This window comes from Notamacropus eugenii, chromosome 5 (genome assembly GCF_028372415.1).
Source record: "Notamacropus eugenii isolate mMacEug1 chromosome 5, mMacEug1.pri_v2, whole genome shotgun sequence".
Taxonomy (NCBI): Eukaryota; Metazoa; Chordata; class Mammalia; order Diprotodontia; family Macropodidae; genus Notamacropus; species Notamacropus eugenii.
In genome coordinates this window covers 245,310,951-245,329,456 of record NC_092876.1, presented here as the reverse complement: position 1 = coordinate 245,329,456, position 18,506 = coordinate 245,310,951, and positions in this window count along the sequence as shown.

Below are 18,506 nucleotides of genomic sequence, written 5' to 3'. Positions count from 1 at the left end.
ACTGGGAGATTCCTTCTAATATTTCCCTTGACTTTTCTCTCTGTATATGTTATATTAATACCTCAGTTTTTGTTATTTGGCTTTTCCCCTCATATTTCATTTGTCCTAATCCTTTACATTTTCATATTTAATTTTTGTGTACTCATATTTCCCCAGTTCTCATTTCACTTCAGTTCTTCATGTTAGATAGAAACTATTTTCCTTACCCATTTATCTAGAATGTTTTTTCTATAATCAGATTTACTGTGAAGCACATCACTGGATAAGCCATTCAAAACTCGAAAGGTACAATGGTCTAATAGAAAAGCTTTGGGGCTGAGATTCAAGTGTCAGCACCACTAACTAGCTATGAAAATGGGACAAATCACTTACCTCTCAATGACACAATGTTTTTCTATTTAAATGGGGATAGAGAGGGTATGATTATTGTCAGAATAAGGAGATTATAGACATAAGAGCACTAGAGAAATGTAAGGTGTTGAAATTAATTGCCACTGTAAAGATTCCCTAAACACCAACTAAAGGACGTGTAACATCTGCCAGTGGACATAGGAAGCAACATTAAATTTTATTAAAAAAAAAAAAAAGAAATTCCACACATCCTAGAATGTAGCCTGATCTGCCCATTTAAGGAACAGCTGATATAAAGAGCAGGGACTAGGAGGGAAGCAGCAAGGAGTGTATGGAGAGCAATGTTCTGGTATACTCTCCACAAGAAGTTTTCTTACCTCCAAATTTTTAGTTTCAAAAGAGTTATTTCTGGGATACAGTAACTAATGATTCTCATCAACTCAAGTATTGTATATGTGTAACACTGGCCAACTTTTACTTCCACAAATGAAAATCCCACTGTGCAATTTCATTTAAAAACAAACTGAAACAATTTCTGAGACTATATGTTTGTGTGTATTTATATATTATATGTATCTATATATAAACACATAGATACATATACATAAATACACATACATGCATAAAACACTATGATGGTCATACATTAAGAAAATAAAAAATAGTTAAAAAACATTTTTGAAATAATTTAGTTTTCAGTAGTTTACAATAATTTCCCACAGTTCTCCCAAACCATTTAACATTTACTCAGTTCCTCTTTTTGATAGTTCTCATTTTCAAAATCATATTGCTTTATATGAGTCAGTTCTAAGCACAGAAGTGCTTGTAATGTGATAGTAATAATACCAAATTTTATATTGTCTTCTAGGGAATATATCCAAATTAAAACATAAGTGAATGTACTTAGAAATCAGTTTCTATTATGATAAGAAGTGAATGACCTAATGCTATTTTTCCCTTTAGCATGTGGTAACATGAGATTTTTATGCAGACTCCCCTATGGAGGAAACAAGGAAAAGAGAAGCATAGAGTTCCTAATTCATGTACTGTTTCCATTTCTCAAGAGATAGTGGCTGATTTTTGTTTCATTGCACAATTGATTGAGTTATTTTGAAAAACAAAACACTAACAAATTCCACTGACCTTTACAATAAGGGAATTACATTTTGCAGAAAATCAACTTTGAAAATTAAACTTTTTTATCACCACTGAGCCAACTGTCAGATATGTTGCAGAAATAGATTTTGATAGGTACTGTGTATTTTTAAATATTGAAGAATGATAACTCATAAAATGATATTTTAAAACATATTCATGCTGCTAAATATTTCCTAAATTCCTGATATAATAAATGGTCATCCAAAATATTTAACATTGGCATTATGTTAATAAAAATTATAATGGCAATACTAATTTGCATGGATATGGTGAGTGATGGTCACAGAGTCCTCCATAGACTTTGATTCCTACTAATGGTATGAACACGACCTTGGGTTCTCCAAGACTATGCTAATGGGGCACAAACTCTAGCAGGTCTTATCATGCAGAAAAGCTTTAATGGGTTGGAGGGATGGAGTCTACATCTATTATCGGGAGACAACCTAATTATTGAACCTTTAAACAGTCTCATATTAATATTGATTTTTGCTCTATAATTATTTTACCTAAAAGAAAGGAAATTAATACTGTTTCCAGACTATTTCATAACTATTATATTTTATATCTATATTGAATTCACTTTAGAATAAGAATGTAATCATCAGTACATCTATAATTCATTTGTCATTTTAAAGAAAAAGTGTGCTACTATGATTATGCTCATTTTATATGACGCTAATACATATTTAGAATTCTACAAGATGAATAATATCATGACCACATTTTAAAGGACCTCATAACTTCTTAGAATTTTAGAACTGGGAGGGACTTTAAAAATTACTATTAATACTTGAGAGATAAACACATATTCATAGAAGCAGCTGATTCCAATTATGGTATCTTGTAGATTATATGGATCTATAGATTAGGAGTATGTGAGAGAAAGCACTTCTGTATACTCTCCTCCTACTCTTTTCTTAACTCTCTCTCCTCAACATTCAATAGAACCTCCTCTGTACAAACTTATCAATGATCTTTTATTTGCTAAATCCAGTGGCCTTTTCTCATCCCTCACCCTTCTTGACCTTTCTGCAGTCTTTGACACTGTCAATCACCCTCTTTTTTAAAAAAAAATATTTTATTTGTTTTCAGTGTTCTGCAATCATTTCCATATATCTTAGATATTTCCCCTCCCTCTCCCTCTTTCCTCCCTCCCTCCCCACTACCTCCCCGAGACAGCATACAATTTTATATAGGTTCTACACATATTCTTATTGAATGCATTTTCGCCTTAGGTGTGTTGCATAGAAGAATTAAAAAAGAATGGGAGAAACCATAAAACAAAACAAAACAAAATGTAACACAAGAAAAAATGGTCTGCTTCATTTTGTGATCCAATTTCATAGTTCTTTCTCTGGATGTGGAAAGCATTTTGCCTCAAGAGTCCATTGGGAATTTTTTAGGTCCTTTCTTTGTTGTGAAGGATGAAGTCCACCAAAACAATTCCTCACACACTGTGGTTGTTGCTGTGTACAAAGTTCTCCTGCTTTCCCTCAGCATCAGTTCATATAAGTCCTTCCAGGCCTCTGTGAAGTCTTCCTGTTCATCATTTCTTATAGCACAATAGTGTTCCATTACATTCATATACCACAACTTATTCGGTCATTCCTCAATTGATGGCATCCCCTTGATTTCCAGTTTTTGGCCACCACAAAGAGAGTTACCACAAATATTTTTGTACACATGGGACCCTTTCTCATTTTTATGATCTCTTGGGGATACAGTTCTAGAAGTGATATTGCTGGGTCAAAAAGTATGCACATTTTTGTAACTCTTTGGGCATAGTTCCAAATTGCTCTCTAGAAGGGCTGGTCCAGCTCACAGCTGTACCAACAATGAATTAGTGTTCCAACTCTCCCACTTCTTCTCCAACATTTTTCATCTTCCTGTTTTGTCATGTTAGCCAATCTGATAGGTATGATGTGGTACCTCAGACTTATTTTGATTTGCATCTCTCTAATCAATAGTAATTGAGAGCATTTTTTCATATGATTATAGAGAGCTTTAATTTCTTCCTCTGAAAATTCCCTGTTTATATCCTTTTGACCATTTATCAATTGGGGAATGACTTGTATTCCTATACATTTGATTTAGTTCTCTATACATTTTAGAAATGAGGCCTTTATCACAGATGCTAGTTTAAAAAATTCTTTCCTAGTTTTCTGTTCCCTCCTAATCTTGGTTGCATTGAGTTGTGCAAAAACTTTTCAATTTAATGGAATCAAAATTATCCATTTTGCACTTCATAACGTTTTTATCTCTTGCTTGGTCAAAATTTTCTCCATTCTCCAAAAATCTGACAAATACACTATTCCTTGTTCCCCTAATTTGTTTATAGTATCAATCTTTGTATCTAGATGATATATCTATTTGGACTTTATTCTTGCGTACAGTGTGAGGCATTGGTCTATGCCCAGTTTCTGCCACACTGTTATCCAGTTTTCCCAGCAAATTTTGTCAAACAGTGAGTTCTTATCCCAGAAACTGGGGTCTTTGGGTTTATCCAACAGTAGATTGCTGTATTCATTGACTACTGTGTCTTGAGTACCTAACCTATTCCACTGGTCTACCTCTCTAGTTCTTAGCCAGTACCAAGTGGTTTTGATGACTGCTGCTTTATAATACAATTCGAGATCTGGTAGGGCTAGGCCACCTTCCCTAGCATTTCTTATCATTAGTTTCCTTGATATTCTGGACCTTTTGTTCTTCCAGATAAATTTTGAAATTATTTTTTCTAGTTCTAGAAAATAATTATCTGGTAGTTTGATTGGTATGGCACTGAATAAGCAAATTAATTTAGGTAGAGTTGTCATTTTTATTTTATTTGCTTGGTCCACTCATGAGCAACTGGTGTTTCTCCATTTACTTAGATCCCGCTTTATTTGTGTGAAGTATTTCGTAATTGTGTTCATATAGTCCTTGGGTTTGTTTTGGCAGGTAGACTCCCAGATATTTTATAGTGTCTACCATGGTTTTAAATGGGATTTCTCCTTCTATCTCTTGCTGTTGGCTTTATTAGTAATATATACAAATGCAAATATTTTATCTGGGTTTATTTTGTAACCTGCTATTTTGCCAAAGTTGTTTATTATTTCAAGTAGTTTTTTATTTGATTCTCTGGGATTCTCTAAGTATATCATCATATCATCTTCAAAGAGTGACAATTTAGTTTCTTCTTTGCCTACTCTAATTCCTTCGATTTCTTTTTCTTCTCTTATTGCTAAAGCCAACATTTCTAGTACCATATTGAATAACAGTGATGATAATGGACATACTTGTTTCACCTCTGATCTTATTGGAAATGCATCTAGCTTTTATCCCCATTGCATATAATGCTTGTTGATGGTTTTAAGTAAATACTACTTATTATTTTGTGGAAAGTTCGATTTGCTCCTGTGTTCTCCAGTGTTTTCAATAAGAATGGGTGTTGTCTTTGTCAAAAGCTTTTTCTGCATCTATTGAGATAATCATGTGGTTTCTGTAAGCTTTGTTATTAATATGATCAATAATGCTGATAGTTTTCCTAATATTGAACCAGCCTTGCATTCCTGGTATAAATCCTACCTAATCATAATGTATTATTCTCATGCTAAGTTGAGTTATTCTTTTTGCTAATATTTCATTTAAAATTTTGCATTTATATTCATTAGAGAAATTGGTCTATAATTTTCTTTCTGTTTCAGCTCTTCCTGGTTTAGGTATCAGAACCATATTTGTACCATAAAAAGAATTTAGTAGGACTCCTTCTTCAGAAATTTTCCCAAATTATCTATGTAGTATTGGAATTAACCATCCTTTAAATGTTTAATAGAATTCACTTGTAAATCCATCTGGCCTTGGAGATTTTTTCCTAGGGAATTCATTGGTGGCTTCTTCAATTTCTTTTTCTGTGATGGGTTTATTTAAGTATTCAACTTCCTCTTCTGTTAATCTGGGCAATTTCTATTTTTAAAATATTCATCAATCTTGTTTTGGTTGTTGAATTTGTGGGCATACAGTTTGGCAAAGTAATTTCTAATTATTGTTTCAATTTCCTCCTCATTGGAGGTTAGTTCATGCTTTTCATTCTTGATATTGGTAATTTGGTTTACTTCTTTCTTTTTTTAATCAAATTGACCAAAGGTATATTAATTTTATTAGTTTTTTCATAAAACCAATGCTTAGTTTTATTTATTAGTACAATAGTTTTCCTAATTTTAGTTTTACTATTCTCTACTTCAGTTTTTAGTAATTGCAATTTGGTATTTTCTTGGGGATTTTCAATTTGTTCTTTTTCTAGCTTTTTCAGCTGCATAGCCAATTCATTGATCTCTTCTTTCTCTATTTTATTCATGTAGGTATTCAAAGATATAAAATTTCCCTTAAGAACTGCTTTTGCAATAAGATGTGGTAGATGGTCTCATTATTGTCATTCTCTTGAATCAAGTTGTTGATTATTTCTATGATTTGCTGTTTAACTCTCTCTTTCTTTAGGATTAGATTATTTAATTTCCAATTAGTTTTTTCATTTATCTTTCCATGGCCTTTTATTACACATAATTTTTATTGATTTATGATCTTAGAAGGATGCATTGACTATCTTTACCTTTCTGCACTGGATTTTAAGGTTCTTATGTCCTAGTACATGGTCAGTTTTTGTATATGTGCCATGAACCACTGAGAAAAAGGTATATTCCTTTCTATCTCCATTCACTTTTCTCCAGAGATCTATCATATCTACCTTATCCAGAGTTTTATTTACCTCCTTAACTTCTTTCTTGTTTATTTTGAGGTTAGATTTATCAAGTTCAGGAAGGGGGAGGCTGAGATCCCTCACTGGTACAATTTTGATGTCTTTTTCTTCCTGTAACTCCCTAAACTTCTCCTCTAAGAATCTAGATTCTATACCATTTGGAGCATATATGTTTAGTAATGATATTTCTTCAATGTCTATGGTGCCTTTTAGTAGGGTATAGTTTCCTTCCTTATCTCTTCTGATTAGATCTATTTCTGTTTTTGCTTTGTCTGAGATTAGAATTGCTACCCCTGCTTTTTTTAAATCAGCTGAAGCACAATATATTCTGCTCCAACCTTATACCTTTACCCTGTGTGTATGCCCCCCTTTTCAAATGTGTTTCTTATAAACAACATATTGTTGGATTATGGCTTTTAATCCATTCTGCTGTCTGTCTCTGTTTGGTGGGAGAGTTCTTCCCATGTCCATTCACAGTTTTGATAACTATCTGTGTCTTACCCTCCATCCTCTTCCCCCCATTTATACTTTCAGTTCTACCTTCCACAGCAGAGTTTTAATTTTTGACCACCACCTCCCTCAGTATTCCCTCCCTTCTTTCAGACCCGCTCTCTTTTACTCCCCCTTTCCCTTACTACTTCTTCCCTCCCTTTTAGTCTCCTCTTCCTTTTCTTTCCCCTTTCCCCTCCTACTTCCTACAGAGCTAGTTACATATCTATATTCAACTGAGTTTGTTGTTCCCTCTTTGAACCAAATCAGATGAAAGTAAATCTCAAGTGATGCTCATCTCCCTCCCCCCTTTCCCTCTAATGTAATATGTTTTTGTGCCTCTTCCTGGGATGTAATTTATCTTTTTCTGCCTCCTCCTTTTCACATCTCTCGTTCTAATTCCTTCTCACCCTTAAGTCACACTTTTGTCATCACATCATTTAATTTATACCCACTCCCTCTGTTTATGTATATCCCTTTTAAATATCATAATAACAATACAATTCTCAAGATTAACAAGTGTCATCTTCCCTTATAGGAATGTAAACATTTTCCCCATATTTCACAAAATGTTTTTTTCCCCTGTTTACCTTTTTATGCCTCTCTTGAGACTTATGTTTAATGATCAAATTTTCTGTTGAGCTCTGGCCTTTTCATCAGGAAAGCCTGGAAATCCCTCATTTCATTGAATGTCCATCTCCTTGTCTTAAATATTATGCTCAATTTTGCTGATCCTTGGTTGTAGTCTCAGCTCCTTTGTCTTATGCAGTATCATAATCCAATCCCTCTGATATTTTAATGTAGAAGTTGCAAGGAACTGTGTGATCCTGACTGTAGAACCTTGATATTTGAATTGCTTCTTTCTGGATGCTTGCAGTATTTTCTCCTTCACATCATAGTTCTGGAATTTGACAACTAATGCACTAAGCATTCCTTGGTGTTTTCAGTTTGGAATCCCTTTCAAGAGGTGAACAGTGGATTTTTTGATGACTATTTTGCCCTTAGTTTTCCTTGATGATTTCTTCAAAGATATAGTCTAGGCTCTTTTCTTCCTCATGGCTTTCTGGTAGACTAATAATTCTTAGATTTTTCTCTCCTGAATCTATTTTCCAGGTCAGTTGTTTTTCACATTAGACATTTTACATTTTCTTCTATCTTTTCATTCTTTAGATTCTGTTTGACTGATTCTTCATGTCTCGTAGAGTCATTAGCTTCTACTTCCCCAATTCTAATTTTTATCAAATGGTTTTCTTCAGTTAACTTTTGCATCTCCTTTTCCATCTGTCCAATTGTTCCTTTTAAGGAGTTATTTTTCTCCAGTTAGTTTTTGTACTTCTTTTCCATTTGTCTAATTTTCCCAGTTAGGTTTTATGCTTCCTTTTCCATTAGTCCAATCTTCCTTTTAAATTCTCCTGTGATTTCTTTTTGCATATTTTTAAAATCATTGGCCAGTTTTTCTTCTACTTTTCTAATTTGACTTTTCAAATCCTTCTTGAGCTCTTCCAAGAATGATCTTTGGGCTTGAGACCAGTTCATATTCCCTTTTGAAGTTTCATATGGGAGTACAGTCTCAATGCTGACCTCTTAGGTATTCATGTTTTGGTCATTGTCCCCATACAAAAATTCTATGATCTCATCTTTTCTGGTTTGCTTCTTGCTCACGATGGTCACCCTTTTCCTGGCTTTTAAAGAGGATCTCTGCTTCTGAGGCACAGGGAACTCTGTTCCACCATTCTTGTGCTTAAAACTTGAGGCTTTGTGTATTGTGGCCTCTGGTTCTTTCTGCTAGAAGCTAGAATGCTGTAGCTCACCTGGTTGTGAGCTGCCTGTTGTGCCAAAGCAGAGGTCTAGTTAAGTCTTTCTGACTTTCCCAGAGTTACCCTGGAGCTAGCTGCATTATGTGTGGGGTAGGGGTGGTCTAGCCACAAGAGGTCTCCTCTCCTGAGCACAGGCAGGCTCGTTGGTGAACCTCATTTACACTAGTGTCTTCCCTACTCCCCTCGTTGTATTGAGGCATGCATGGGGTCCTGGTGTTGATGACTGTGGGCTCCATCCCCCCTGGAGATCAGGATCTCCTCTTGCTTCATTGAGGTGGGGCTATCTGGGACAGCTGTGATCCTGCACTGGTCCCCTTCAGCCACAGTAATAGGGACCCCACTTTATGATTTTCCTAGCTTCACAGGGTAAGAGACTGTTTACCCCTTCAGCTGATCTCACAGTTCCAGGATTTTTCCTGGGGAAATATTCTCTGAGTTTTTCAAAGTCAACAAGGGTAGGGCTAGAGCATTTTCCAATCACTCTACCATCTTGGCTCCCAGAAGTTCAAGTACATGACTTACAGATATTTAATCTGTGGTCTGATAGTCTCAGGAGTGGCTGCTGCAGTTATCTAGGGTTCTGTGGTTCTCTCTCACTCAGCTCCACTGGACTCCCATCCTGGGCTGATATGTTTGAGATTCTGCAGTACTGCTTCTGCTTCAGAAGTTGGAGCTTCCTGCTCGGCTTTGCTATGGTGGGGTCTCAGCTGAGCACTGTGCACTCCTCCAGCCCCTGCAACAGATCCTTCTCATCTGCCTTCCAGTCTGTCCTGGGTTGGAAATCTGACACACTCTATCTCCTATTGGATTTTGCCACTCTAAAATTTGTTCAGGTTCTCTTTTTAGAGGTATCTGAAGGAGTTTGTCTTACAGCTTAGGTTAGTAGTTGCTCTTACTCCACCATCTTGGTTCTGCCCAATCACTCTCTTCGTGATATACTCCTATTCTCTACGTTTTTGGGACTCCATACTGTCTCGGTTCTCCTCTCACATATATGACCATTCCTCGGTCTCCTTTGCTGAATCCTCATCCAGACCACAACCACTAACTGTCCTGAGTCCTCTTCTCTTCATCTTCTTTACTTACTTCTCTTGGTGATCTGTCCCATGGATTCAAATGTCATTTCTATACTAATGATTCTCAAATCTCCTTACCTAATCTTAACCTCTGTGTTACATCTCTAACTGCCTTTTATCTAATATATCTAAGATATCTATCTTAGACTGGATGTCCAGTAGACATTTTAAACTCAGTATGTCCAAAACTGATCTCATTATCTTTCCCTCTAAATTCTCATCCTCTCGTAACATCCCTATTATTACCTAGGGCACCACCATCCTCCCAGTGTCCCAGGATACAACCTATGTGTCATCCTTGTTGCCTATGTCTCAAACCCAGTATCCAATCTATGGGCAAAACTTGTGGATCTCACCTTTTCAATACCTCTCAAATAAACCTCCTTGTCCTGATACTATAACCAAAATGGGACATGCCTAGGTTATTACAATAGCCTCCTGGTGAATCTACTTGTCTCAAGTCTCTCCCCACTCCAATCAATCCTATATTCAGATGTCAAAGTAATTTTCCTAAAATACAAGTTCAATCGTGTGTCCTTCCTACTCAATAAATTTCAGTGGATCCTGTCACCTCCAAGATCAAACACACAATTATCTATATGACATCCAAAGCCATTCATAACATACCTCCTACCTTTGTATTATTTTTTTACCTTAAACCATTCCCACCCCCCTGCCTTGACCTCATGAGCTGGTGACCTTATCCTTACTCTTCCTGAAACATGATACTCCATCTCTCAGCTTCTAACTTTTTTCTGGTTATCCATATGACTGAAATTTTCTCCTTCGATTCCACCTCCTAGATTCAGTCTCAACTGAAGTCCCTCCTTCTCTGATTCCTCTTTAATTCTAGTACCTTCCCCATGTTGGTTGTGTTTATTTTGTCCTGTATTAATTTGCCTGTACATAGTTGTTCACATGCTATCTCCCCCATTAGACTGTGAGCTCCTTAAAACAGGGACTGTCTTTTGCCTTTCTTTGTATTTCCACCATGTAGCACAGTGCCAGATGTGTAGATAGATAGATAGATAGATAGATAGATAGATAGATAGATAGATAGGTATAAATGTTTGTTGACTGACCGGTTGACTTTATAATTTCCAATATGTGTTCTTAGACATTCTAATTAAATTCTCACAACAAAATCTGGTGAGGTGGGGATGCAGGGATTATTGCTCCAGTTAACAGATGAAAAAACTTAGACACAGAATGATTCAAAGATTTTCTCAAGGCCATATTGCTAGGGTGAGGGACTAGAACCTATGTCCTTTGTTTCATAGTATTAAATTCATTCCATTCCATCAAATTGATCACAGTTATTTTGATTGGAAATTCTAGAATGGTAGAGAGGGGAAGTTTAGGGTAGAATTAATTTCAACATTAATATTCTTCCTAAAATTTGCATCCGAACTCATAGATATGACATAGATATGAAATCATACTTTAATCATGGCAAATGCATTTGTGTGTATACACATACATATATATATATTGCCTATACATGTATGGATATACACATATATTTGTGTGTATTCACTACATATGTGTGAGAGTATTTGCATTTGTATACAGAGATATGTACACATCCATTCTAAAAGGCAAAGTTTTACAGATAGATCTAAAAAATAAGAGAAAAAAACTTATTCTGTACATAACATCAGAGCCACAGTGACCACATCTACTGTTCAGTTATAAAGTTACATGAATTCATATGTGTATAGCTAAAATTGCTCCTTAGATTAAAAAAAAGAACAACTTGATCTTAGGCCTTCTCTATTCACTGAGATAGAAATCAATGGAATGAAAATCCAATTACAGAATTCATAAAAGGTCACTACCTCAAGAAAACATCAAAAACAAAGACCTGATTCACCTTCAATTGGGCTGCTTTGTGTCAAGCACATTATACTCTGAAATAGACAGAATCATAGCTAAAGGGGTAGAACATAGAATGAAATCAGCCAAAATAAAATAACAGAAAATGTTTTCCCCTTTACTGAGCAGAGAAACATCCTCCATCTGTCAGGTGGCAGTATTTCTAATATCTACCAGCATCTGTTTGATTTCTAATCTTCTTCCTCTCAGAGTCTTTGAATGCTGAAAAGTGGCATTACTTCCCTCTAGGTACACGGGAGAAAAAGCTATGAGATTGCAAGTCACAAATACTGATAATTATTAACTAGCTGTTTGAGCCATTCACTTCATCTGTGCCACCTTGGCACAGCAGAGCATTTCATTAAAATCATTTAACCTCCCTGAGCCCTTGTTTCCTCACCAAAGAAATGAGAGTTTTGGACAAGATGCTTTTTAAAATCCTTTCATGCTTTAGAGCTATGAGCTTCTGAGTTTTGGGAGTCCCATTTTCCTCATCATAAAATAAAGAGGTTGGATTAGATGATTTCAAAGATTGTGTGATTCTTTAAATATCAATGATTGACAGCTATCTACTTGGATTCAAGTCAGTTCACCAAGTATTTATCAGTCATCTATTATGTTCTGGTACACTTGTATTTACCAAAGGTACTCCCTATCCTAATCCAGGAAAAACTAAGTTTAAGAGGGTTCCATGTGGATTGTCAAAGTCTTCCTAAGGCTTCCATTTCTTTTCCTGTTTTCATCATGCCTAGGAATATTGGAGCGCCTCCTGGGTAAGTAGAGTGAACTCAAAAGGAGTTCACCTGACCATCTACACACAAAAGACCAACTAGATAAAGAATGTCTACTGTTCTTGCATCACAAACATTTACTAGATGACCTATGGATCTTGTTCGTGAATATGTATCTCTAGCAGATATGGTACAATGGCCATGAAATTGAACCCAGAATTAAACCAGAATTAAACCAGCCCCAAATGAGCTGCACTGGCTTCAGGAAACTACAAAGCTCCTTCTAGAAACAAAGATTGCCCCACAATAAAGGCCTATATTTTTAACCCCAATATTTTACTAGTGTTATAGTTGTAGGACATGAAACATGAAAGTCTTCAAATCAAAAATGATTATTGAACAGAGGGAAATGGAGAGACGTACAGGGAGTCTGAGCAGGCTGTAAAACATTACCAATAAGGAACTTCAACAAAAAAAAACTCAGAAAGATGAAGTGGTGATAGAGAAAGAAAAAGGACTAAAAAAGGCTGACTAGTGACCCGTCACTTATATCCTTGCAAGTCAACAGAAAGCAAGAAAAGCCCATGTTGGATGGAGGAGTAACTAGTGCTGGACATGGAATTAGGAAAGATTTGGGTTCAAATCTAGTCTCAGGCATTTATTAGATGAATGATCCTTGGCAAGTGACTTAACCTCTGTTTGAATCAGTTTCCTCATCTGTAAAATAGGCATAATAGCAGTACCTACCTTCTGAAAATTTTTTGAGGATCAAATGAAATAATATTTGTAAAAGTGCTTAGCACACTCCCAGGCCCATATTAAATGCCACATAAATGCTTTTTCTCTCCCCTTCTCATATTGTTTGGACTCCCTGCGCTGAAATTATGGGATTCCGTGAGTAAGAATTGTACAGCACAGTCAGGGAGAGAAAGACTTTTGTCCCCATCTTTGGATAAAAACAACCACGTCAATAAGAACACAGATTCATTGGAATATTTTGAGAATGTGTAGAACACTATGCTGGGTACTCGGCATAAAAAGATTAAAATGAAATTTTCCCTGCTCTGAATTATCTTATATGCTATTCAGCGGAGCAGTGGTAAAGAAGGAGCGGAATGTGTATAAAGATAAACACAAAAAGGAGGAAATTGGGGAACAGAAAAGTGGCAGAGTATTTTTGAAGAATATTTGAGGAAGAAAAAAAATGAAGTTGCCTGGATTAGGGAAGGCTATTTGAAAACAGGTAGCATCTGAATTGAGTCTTCAGAGAAAAGAAGGATCTAGAAGATAGAAATGATGAGTGCATTACAGTGATGAGAGAAAGAAAGCTTTCACTTAAATTGTAACTTAGCATGGGGCAAACAGGGCTTTGTCCCAGGACCCTGGCATCTAGTGTGCTTCCTCTTTATCATGCCTACTATCCCCTACCATAACTTATAGTCCTCTATTGGCCCATCCTATGATACAGGGCAATTCTCCTGAATCACCACACACACACACACACACACACACACACACACACACACACACACCCCAAGAATCCTGTTGTTATAATGTCCTGTCACAGGATCCACTTTGCCCCCTGCCAATCCCTCTTGGGAAAAATGGCCAAACCAGTCCCTCTCCTGCCATGACAGCTCTCTGTGTCCTCATTCCTTGGTCCTACTCACTTGTTTTGATCCCAGGAGAAAATGTTAATAGTTCTAGCTCTGAATTTAAAAAATACCCAGAGGTGAGAAATGTCAGTTTGAGGATTTCACATTATATCCTGGAGGCAATAGAGTCACTGAAGACAAAGATAATAATTATGTTATAGTAAAACTGTATACTTAGCATCAAGTCAACATGATGTTTTCATTGGAAATTCACAACCTAAAGACAGGCTATGAATGAAATCATACCTTTGGGTGGAATCTCACTGTTTGGAGACATTGGCTTGCAAAGACCATTCATATTCTTTTCTAGGAAGGTTTTAAGGTCACAGCATATTCTTAAGTCCTAACTGGAACTACTAAGAATGCCTGCAAATACTGTCTGAGTTTAGCATCAGTTGTTCAGGGAATGAGTTATATTCAAATAAATTACATGAAATGGAAGAAGCCTCTATTATTGAATATTGGTGGGTTACCATGACAGAAACTAACTTCATACTGCCAAGGGAAAAAAAGATTTCTTGGTGTCTTAATGACTATGGTAGCTGTCTGCCTGGGGCAATGCTAAATTGCTACAGAATCTTAAAAAGAAAGACATTTTTGCTTATAATGCAGTGGAAGGAAATCCTTCAGGTGCTTAGTATACCTTAAGATATGAAAAGAGATTGCTGTGGAATGGAAATGTAAGTCTGAAATAAATCTGCTTTTCCTGTGGCACTAATACTTTGAAATATTAATACAGCGTAAGCATTAAATGCTTTATTGCTGAGCTTACAAAAATAGGTTAAGCAGTCAAGGTAGTGCATCAGCTGCCTAACCTGAAGGGAGAGTAGATTGCAAAGGGAAAAACCACAGTAACAATTTTATCAATCAATCAAAAAGCATTTATTAAATGCTTACCATGTGCCAGGCATTGTAAGTCCTGGGGAAACAAGGAAACATAGAGTTCTATAGACATGTCTCAGAGTGATAGGTTATAGTCCTTATAGTCAATGTGGCTATGAGCTCTGAAAAGTAGCTTAATGAGCAAATTACCAAAATTACAAATAGTGAAATGTTCATGGTGATTATCAAATAGTGTAATATCAAATATCAAAACATAAGCATTCCATTTAAGGCAACTACTGATGATAACAAGTTGACCGAAAAATGCCATGGAACGTGCAAAAGCTAAAAATGGCTAGAAAGCACCATAGTGAAGTAGGAAGAGAAGTGACTACAGTTGAAATCAGAAAACTTGGGTTTTCTAGCCAACTCTTCCACTTAACCATGTGTCTTCTTGGTAAGTCACTTAACCAAATCTATGGACTTTTTGGTAATTTTATGAAAGCAAGGTTTTCTTATGGTGGTATAGTAGCTAGAAAGCTGGCCTTGGAGTCAGAAATAATTGTATTTAAGTCCAGTCTCTGAAATGCAAATGACTGTGTGACCCAGAGAAAATAATTTAGCCCCTTGGCATTCTAGACAATGCTATAAGACTGTAAGTTACAGGGAAGTTCTCAACTTGTGTTGTTAGAGGTTCCTTATCCAGAAGTTCCCTAAATTAATGAAATCACTAGTTCAGACTCTATCCCTATAGACCTCACTTGGGAAAAATCTATAGACTTCAATTTATACATCAGAATAGTAAGGTGGTTGGTCTAGGTTCCTTGCAGTGCTAACATTTTATGATTTTATGTCTCACAATCCTCTAAATACATAGCCTGATAGAACGATAAAAGTGAAGAAACGACCAGAGAGCACTTCTAGCTGTTTTAAGTATGAAAAACTGAAGCTCAGATTGTTCAAGTGACTTTCTTAAACTTGCATAGCTACTTAGTAGAAGAACCTAGGTTTCTTGACTCCCAGGTCAAAACATTCCCCATTATACCATACTGCCTTCCAACAACAAATACATAGTGAAAGAGAACAGAGATCATGAAATAGTACAGGAAGGACGATGATATAGTAATAATGGGCTAGGACTTCTGGTACCTTATCTCTTTGCTAAAAGCAAAATAGCTTACAGTTTGTGATGCACCTTAATGATGATAGGAGTTACTATTCTGAGCCCAGTCCTGACCAGAATCGGAACTGGTTGCTGAAATAGAAATGGCAGAAATTTTGTTGCTAGAGATCACTCCAACATCATGCATGTAAAAGAGGAGAGGATAACTTTACACAGCTTGACAAGCACCCTAGGGAAGAAAGTGGTAAATTATAGAGAAGACAGCAAAAGAGGGACAGGAAATGCTCAAGAGTGAAATTTTGAAGATGCAGAAAGAGACACATATTTTTGGACTTGGCTAATATGAGGATTTTGTTTTGCTTGACTCTGCATACTAGTTAAATAGGGCTGTTTTTTTTTTAAAAGGTTATTGGGAGGGGAAAATAAATGTTTGTTAGTTGAATACAACATAATAAAAATTTATAGATTAAAGCAGCAATAGTTCTGATGAAGAAAAAAGTAAACCAGTGAGAAACTCATTTCCCAACTCAAATATGTAAAAGCCTTATGATTATGAAAGAGTAGGTTATAATCTTATAAGAACTGGGCCAAGACCCAGAATAAAGTGAGTGAATACTCAAAGCGTAATTATAATTGTGTTGAGGAGAAAAGAAGGATCAGGGAAGGGTTAGAAGCTTTATATGAGGTATGTGGAATGATCACAGATGATAGCAAGAAGGTTAAGCTGCTTGACTATTATTTTATTTCTGTTTTATTAGCAAAAGTGTGTGATCTTTGGACGAAGGAAGACAGAATGAAAATGTTCAGCAGGGAGTAGAAACCATACACGGACAATGACAGACTGTATCTATTTGTCCTTGATGAGTTCAAGTTACCAAATACTAGACGTCTATCTCAGAGTACTGAAAGAAAAAAGATGTGATTTATCATGCTATTGTCAATGATCTTTGAAAGATATGGGGGGGGGGGCGGAGCCAAGATGGCGGAGTGGAAAGACACACATACGCTTGCTCTGAACCCACAGCCCATAAAATATCTGTAAAAAAGAACTCCCAACAAATTCTGGAGCAGCAGAAGCCACAGAACAATGGAGCAGATGAGATTTCTGTTGCAGAGAGACCTGAAAACCTCTCGCAAAAGGTCCGTCATGCCCTGGACCCAGAGTCAAGCCCAACCCTGCCTTGGCCACAGGGCACCGAGATGAGTGGATCCAAGGGGGCTTCAGGGATGGGCTCTCCAGTGGCCGTGCAGGTCCCTCCACCCACAGGCCCCAAAGGTTGGTGAGAGGGTCTTCTCAGGTTGTAGAGAGGGGAGCAGGGTTCCCCCTTAACTCAGGCCCCCTGGGGAGGCAGCAGCGGAGGCGGCAGCAGACCAGGGCTCCCCAAGCAGGCAGGAGCCTGGATCCATTGTTGAAGGTCTCTGCATAAAGCCCCTGGGGGAACTGAGCCCCGTGTGGTGGCCCTGCCCCCACCTGAGCACCTGAACTTAATCTCACACTGAATAGCAGCCCTGCCCCTGCCAAAAGCCCTGAGGCTGGGAATCAGCATTTGAATCTCAGACCCCAAGCACTGGCTGGGAGGATCTGGAGGCAAAGTGGGTGCAAAGAGAATACTCAGAAGTCAAGTCACTGGCTGGGAAAATGCCCAGAAAAGGGAAAAAAAAAATAAGACTATAGAAGGTTACTTTCTTGGTGAACAGGCATTCCCTCCCTTCCTTTCTGATGAGGAAGAACAATGCTTACCATCAGGGAAAGACACAGAAGTCAAGCCTTCTGTATCCCAGCCCACCCAACGAGCTCAGGCCATGGAAGAGCTCAAAAAGGATTTTGAAAATTAAGTTAGAGAGGTGGAGGAAAAACTGGGAAGAGAAATGAGAGAGATGCAAGTAAAGCATGACAAACAGGTCCATACCCTGCTAAAGGAGACCCAAAAAAATGCTGAAGAAAATAACACCTTGAAAAATAGGCTAACTCAATTGGCAAAAGAGGTTCAAGAAGCCAATGAGGAGAAGAATGCTTTCAAAAGCAGAATTAGCCAAATGGAAAAGGAAGTTCAAAAGCTCACTGAAGGAAATAGTTCTTTCAAAATTAGAATGGAACAGATGGAGGCCAATGACTTTATGAGAAACCAAGAAATCACAAAACAAAACCAAAAGAATGAAAAAATGGAAGATAATGTGAAATATCTTATTAGAAAAACAACTGACCTGGAAAATAGATCCAGGAGAGACAATTTAAAAATTATGGGCCTACCTGAAAGCCATGATCAAAAAAAGAGCCTAGACATCATCTTGCATGAAATTATCAAGATTTTAGATTTTAGAGATTTAGAGATTTTAGAACCAGAGGGCAAAATAAGAATTCAAGGAATCCACAGATCACCACCTGAAAGAGATCCAAAAAGAGAAACTCCTAGGAATATTGTGGCCAAATTCCAGAGTTCCCAGGTCAAGGAGAAAATATTGCAAGCAGCTAGAAAGAAACAATTCAAGTATTGTGCAAATACAATCAGGATAACACAAGATCTAGCAGCTTCTACATTAAGGGATAGAAGGGTGTGGAATAGGATACTCCAGAAGTCAAAGAAACTAGGACTAAAACCAAGAATCACCTACCCAGCAAAACTGAGTATAATACTTCAGGGGAAAAATTGGTCTTTCAATGAAATAGAGGACTTTC